Genomic DNA, 6,918 nt, shown 5'->3' with positions numbered 1-6,918 from the left:
ACTTCCCCATATTCTTTCTTTCAGAGACCCCTGGTGCTTCTGATTCCTAAGCCTTTCTGAGGCTTCGAGACTCACCCTGCTGGCTTCTTGGCCATTTCTCCCCTCCCCAGCTTTGATTTCAATGTCCCTACTGTGTTAGTCAACTGCCACTCATCCAGCTGTGGCTTCCGAAAGTGCATGCGTCATTCTTATAGGTTGCTGGTTCCATTCTCACTGTTATCATGGATATTTATCTTTTTAATTCATGCTCTGTCATTTCTCCTGGGATTAAGGCAGAGGCAGTTGCAGCCTTTTCAAGCTGGTTTCTTCTACTTGTCAGTGTGCAGTTAGAATTCCTCTGTGTTTTGCCTCCTTTGAATATGTTACCATTGATGTATTTCCCTGCAGCAGCACCTTTTGCAGGGTGAGTTCCAGGCTGGCCTCAAACTCACAGAGATTCACCTGCTTCTGCCTCCCGAGTGCTGGCATTAAAGGCGTGTGCCACCACACTGGGCAAGTCTTCTATCCTAATTTTGTTTGTGTCTGTTCTGTATCTGTTGCAGTTGGCTGTGCTTCTTGCTGTGCGCTGTGTCTTTCCACCTTCTGATAGACCTGATAAATCCTTGCATTGCACATAGCGTGAATTTTCCCTCACTGGATGCGGGTATCTTTGCCTGTTTGTAAGTAGTGCTGAGCTTTGTTCAGGATATAGTGACTCGGACGGAGACTGAGCTTTGTAATGTAGACAGAAGAGCATTCAGCCTCCTCTTCTATTGGGGCAAGGCTCTTTTGGGGACGCTGCACAGTGCCCCGGGTTTGTCTGCTCTGTGTGGTGGGGATAGAAGAAGCCTTTGTGGAACATGAGACGCTGCACTCCAGTCCCTTAGTGTGATTCCTCCCTGGCCGCTGGCTTGCATAGCTGCTCAGCTGAAGGATCTAGAAGACTCTTCGAAGATCCCTGCAATGCCCTCTCGATGAACCACCCTGCAGGGGCCTTAGACTTGACCGCCTCAGGTGCGTAGCTCTTCTCTGAAACGTTCCTTGCCTCCATTCTGTCCACCCACGGAAGAGACCACCAGGCTGTCCTCCTTTGATTCCCCACTCAGGAATCACCTTGTTGCTTGGTTATCCCTCACCAAGACTGTGTGATCAAAGAGAAGCTGGGAAGCCAAACAGTGGGCTGGGCTAGGAGGTAGAGAGGTAGGGAACCACTGGAAAAAGCCACCACAGCATTTATACTGTTTTGTTTATTAAAATCACTGCTACTTTTCTTCTTAGAGAGCTGGCTCAACAGCTAAGAGCATGGGCTGCTCTTCTGGAGGATCTAGGTTCTATTCCCAGCACCTACAAAGCAGCTCACAACCATGTGTGACTCCAGTTCCAGGTGATCCAATACCTCTCCTGACTTTCCCAGACACCAGGAACAAATGTGGTACAAAGACACACACGAGGGGAAAATACTTATATACATAAAAAAATAAATAACTTTAAAAATGTTTGCCTTTAAAGCCTTGGGAGGAGAAAACCTACAAACTTGGGGATCTGTCTGGAGGTTAAGAAAGGCCAGGAGTGACCCCTGGCTCTGCAGCCCTGATCTCCCACGGGCTCCTGTTCATGCAGCTGCTGGGTTATCCTACAGCACAGAGATGGCCACTTGTTTCTCTTACACCCGAAGCTGAGCGCTTTGAACACCAGCATTCTAAACATTCACCTTCATAAAGGTATTCTACCCAAAATCTACCGCATACTTCCCTGCCTTACTTAGTAAACAAGATAAACTCCCGCCGCCACCGCTAATTAACTCACACACAGGCAGCCGACATGATTGTAAGTGTTTCGCTTGTGTCGATTAATTTAATTTTCACAAACAGCCCTGGGAAATATATGCAAGTCTTATCAACATGTAGTCAAAAATTAGTGGGAAGGCTATTATCAATATGTAGCTGATGAGGAAAATTACACCAGAGATTAAGAATTTGTGTAAGTCGAAGGATCGCCCAGCACAATTATTTTTTAATTGTCTCGGCAATGCAGAGCTAAAACTGGGGCTGCTGGATGTTGAGCCACACACAGCCATGGAGTCTGATATCTGCACCTAGACCCCCTCAAAGTTGGGTTGTGTTCATTGATGGGCTCAACTAGGCGGCAGTTGTCTTATATGGGAGCCCATGGGGAATGCAAATTCCGGAGGCACTGGGAGGGAAAGGACAGGGCTGTGAGGGAAAGGGAAACAAGGGGTGAGAAGGTGGTGGGATGGTAGAGCCTATCTGGGTGCGTGGATGGTGACGACCTCAGGAGGAAGCAGTGGGGCCTGAGCAAAAACTGTTCGGACTTGAGTCCACCTGCTCTGACTATCTTTAAGGTCGCCCAGCTCCGTGGGTGAACGAACACATCAATAAAGCAGAGGAAAATGGAAACCGAGACTCAACACTTAGAAGTGTTTGACTCAAACATGTGCACAGACTGCTTAGCGGAATGCCTGGAATGCAGCAGATTGTAAATCCAGTAAACGGTCGAAGCTGCTTCGAATGGCGAGCTGCTGAAATGAAGCCAAGATGCGTGCTGGTTACATAATCCATCCTGTCCATGAATTTGAATTCAATCTCAGAGCCTTGCAAGGGGCAGCCCCCCTCCTCCCTTCCCTCTAGAGAACCCTTGTTCTCTGAGAGGAGAATGTCCTGTGCTGATCTTCCAGTGAGCCTCACTCCCCCACCACCCACCCCCATTCCCACCACATTGAGCAGACTGACTCACTGAGCACAGACAGCCCTGTCCATTCTGGCTCCCTGGGTCTCCATTTGCTGAGCTTGGTTCCAGGTAGTCATGTGATGGTCCTCACTGTGCCCAGCTCTCTCTGGTAAGGATCAGTGACATTGAAGGCCTCTGCCAGCCACTCTGGAAGCCGGTAGGTCTGAAGGGAGGCCATCAGTCCTGAGCTGAAGCCTACCAGAGACAATGGCCAATCAGTGTGGTACAGGGACATTAGATAGACCCGACAGCTAGTGATGATGCTCTGTAGAATCTGCCCTGGCCCAGCAGTGGGCCCTGGACAGCATACACAGCAGAATGAACCCCTAGAAGGCACACTTCCCTTAAAGAAGACTACAGGGTAAGTCAGGGACCCCGGAGTTGGCCCGCATGAGCAAGGATGGAGCGTCTTTTTTCTGGGCACAGAGGTAAAGGAGGGGAGAATCAGAAAGATGAGGAGAAGAAAGCAGAGCATAGGGCCTTGGGGCCAAAGAATAGCCTGAGGGACACTGGTTTAGTGAGTATTCTGCAGTAGAGAATTTGAAGAAAGAAAAGTAATTTCACAATGTATTGTATCTATTAATTAAGGGGAAGTCGACCCAGAGGATTTTCTACACTCCTTCCCTTAGCATTAAAACCCATTTGCTACATGAAATCTTTGGCTGTTGATTCACACAGCAGGCAGCACAGAACAGCTGTGTTCTGATTGGAGGAAGCCCTGGTGTCCTACCCAGTGGGGTCTTGTTCCTGTAGCCAGCCCTATAGCCAAGAAACCCAAGCCTTGGACTTTGAACTCTCCACCCCAAAATAAGAGGAAGAGGAACTGAGGTTAACTGAGATAAGAGTCCCTGATCCACCTACTTCCCAGCATGCCTCAGGGAAGCCCATCTTGCAGTTCACCCTCCATCACTGAATTCTCACTAACTCTGCTCTAGGGGAATCCAAGGGAATAAACAACCCAGGTTAAGCCCAGGCTGGCCTCAAATTGGTGATCCTCCTGCCTCCACTTCTTCAGCTACCTATCAAAGGTAGTGGAGACAGGAAAGGGGCTATGCAGGCTGGTTCCCAAAGGGATTTAACCCCCGGTTCTTTTGAAGCTGTGAAAGCTAGCAATGCTAGGGTGTGAAGGGGAAAGGTATAGCAGCTAGCCAGGCCAGCTGTATTCTACGGACAGCGCAACCAAAACTGAGCAGTGACCTCTTCACTCGTCAGGAGTTCCGAGGAACCTGCTGGAAACCCAGCCCAGCCTTCCTGCGAGGAAGGTGCGCAGCCACAGTGCGTGCGTACATTTGTGCCACCCTGGGGTTGTTCAGCTCCTCTTTGGCTATCAGAGAACCCCGACAAGGCAAAGGATTTTGCACCTGTGGTGTGGACGCCCCACTAACCTTGGGGGCGGGGCAGGAAGCAAGCTCCTTTAGTGGTTCTCCCGGTCTCCACAAAGCCGCACACGTAGTACAACGCATGCGCCGTGAGCCCAGGTGTCTGGTGGCTTTGTTCTCCTGTGAATTCCTGGGGAGATTTCCTAGATAAACTTGCTGCAAACCCTCTGCCTCTGCCTTTGAGAAGTTCCGAGCTTTTCTCAAGAGTTCGCTGCTTTGAGTTACCCTACCGTGATCACTCCTTGTCCTAAGATGCTGGGTCCGTGGACTTTGCTCATTTTATGGATGGCCTTGAGGCCTCAGGCTACTCCTAAAGTCCCAAAGCCCCACTTGAGCCTCTTCCACAAAACTGTCTAAATGCAGTACAACATTATATATAGACTTGACGGAAAGTTTATAGGAGAGATTGCCACAGCGATCAAGGTGGCCAGATAACTCCCAGTTACATTTGAGTCCCCCACGTTCTCATTCCCCCCTCCCCCACCCCCACCTTCAACCTTTCTAAACTAGACACCACATCAGCAATGCAAAGAACTTCAAACTGAACACCCCCTCCACTGGGGATTTCTTCCTGCCCGTCACCTCCGAGCACCCGCCCATCAGTGGCCACTGTCCCTGTGCCCTCCCTGCTCCTTCCTGCTTGCATATCCAAATTCTCCCTGGCTCTGATTCTGAGCACAACAAAAGGCCTTTCATTCACCCGGGACTGCTCTTCTTGGAAGGCAGTTCTCCTCACACACAGAAATGTCATACAATCTCACTCTTGAAGAGGACCAGCAGGAACAGCACAGCCATGTGTCCTGTTCCAGACAGTGACATAGCTCCTTGATTGAGCCTGACATTCCTGGTAGAGACAATATGTTACTCTGAGCAGTACATGCACCTGACACATACTTAATCCATCCATGGGAGCCAATGGGTCCTTGGCGTACAACAATAAATAGATGACGGGCAGAGGAGAGAGTAGCGAGAGATCAGGGCAGGCAGCCACAGAGCCCGGCCATTGGTGCGGTATGGAGAAATTCATAGGTGAGCTTCCAGGGGAGGAGTTAATCCAGAAGGCTTCACAGAGGAGGTGCCATTTCAGCTAGACTGAGGCCAAGACAGGGGGTTAGGCATTCTAAATAGAAAAAAAAACCAGACAAACAAACAAACAAATGCAAAAGGGAATGAGAGAAAAGTTGGTGCCAGGGACTATGCATAAGAGAGACAAATGAAGTGGGCTGGCCCAGAGCATTTGGGGGAAGTATGGTGCTCCTCCGCTGTGCGCATGTGCTTACAGCAGAACGGGCCCAACTCCAGTTCTTCTCACTGACAAGTCAGCAAGTGTTTTTGTTTCCTATGGTATGTGACAAGCTAGTATAAACTTGATTTCTTGTGTCACAGACCCTGGTGGCCAGAGCCAGAACATGGCTTAGCAGACTGTGGCCGGGTCTCCACAGGGCAGGAGTGTTCACTTAGAGCTTTGCTGTGTGAAACCCCCCTTGCCAACTCCCTGGCACAGCCTTTGGCAGAGTCCAGCACCTTGCAGGCTGTTGGACTGAGAGCCGGTGCTGTCTATCAGCCAGAGACTGCTCTCCCTTCCTTGCACACGGAGTCCTCCAAAATGGTCATTGCTCCACAAAAGAGTGGGGACAAGGAAGGTGTTAGAGTCTTCGAGCAAATGTGTGTAATTCTACTTATGAAACAACACGGCATCGCCTTTGCTGTGGTCTGATGGTTTTAAGTAAGCCACAGACCCAAGAGAGGGAGTTGTATAACTGTGGGATTATGGGAGGCGGGGCACTGGGAGCCAGGGTGGACTGCCCAGCCCACACAGCAGTGGACGCCACTGTGTAGGATGGGTGATGGGTAGGCAGTGCTGGGCCCCTCTGGAGAGTGATATGCCATGTTGGGTGGGGCAAGGGCAGGGAGGCTATGCCAATAGATTCCTGAATATACCGTACTCGGTGGCTTAGTCAAGCTGGGACCAGCTCATCTTATCTCTCCTAGCACTGGGAGGCCCCCTCCTCTGGGAAGGGTCCTGTTGTCTCCGAACTGAGCTAATGCTTGTGTTGTGATGGGCCATGGTGAAGGAAGTATGTCTTCTTAGCATGGTTTCACTTGGATCCCTTTACCCCTTCGTCAAGGAGGTTAATGGGGACAGGAGCTAGGTCATAGTCGTAGACATGGGGAAGAATGACTGGAAAGAATTTTAGAAGCTAGTCTTACGGCACTGGTAACTGACTGGGAATGGGAGTGTTGGTGTTGGGTGGGGTAGGATAAGGGTCAGTTTCTACCACTTGAAAATGGCGGACAGTGGTGCCATTAACCAACAGAAGAAAAGATGGCAGGAGGCTGCGGGGTGCTTCTGTCATCAGAGTTCCAGCCTCACAAGAGGAACCTTACAAACATTTGCCCATGGAGAATTGGGAATGAACTCCACCAGGGTCTCACACGAGTCACCCCCACTTTGGGATCAGAGTGGCCTCTGAATAGGAAGGGTTGGAAAGAGGGGACAGTGAACTGCTATGATCTTCTCCAGCTTCAGCAGTCTTTACGTTTAAACCCTTAGTGTCTATCAAAATGTATGCCAAGGATTAAAAGGACAGTGTCTGTGGACAAACTAGGGGAGGCCAAAAGCTGGGGAGGATGGTGAGCATGGCAGAGGTGTGAGGTGTCCACGGTGAGGCATGATCAAGCACACTCTTTCCAGCCACCCACAAACCCACACCCCTTTCTGTGATCTGATGGGAAAAGCCAGGGAAAGCAGGCAGGATGCAAAACCACATCTTTCCACTCTCAGTGCCCGGGCGTCAACTCCTGAAAGGGA

Source organism: Psammomys obesus, unplaced genomic scaffold, assembly GCF_907164565.1.
Source record: "Psammomys obesus unplaced genomic scaffold, mPsaObe1.curated_primary_1811, whole genome shotgun sequence".
Taxonomy (NCBI): domain Eukaryota; kingdom Metazoa; phylum Chordata; class Mammalia; order Rodentia; family Muridae; genus Psammomys; species Psammomys obesus.
The sequence above is the reverse complement of the archived record's forward strand: the minus strand, read 5'-3'. Positions refer to the sequence as shown.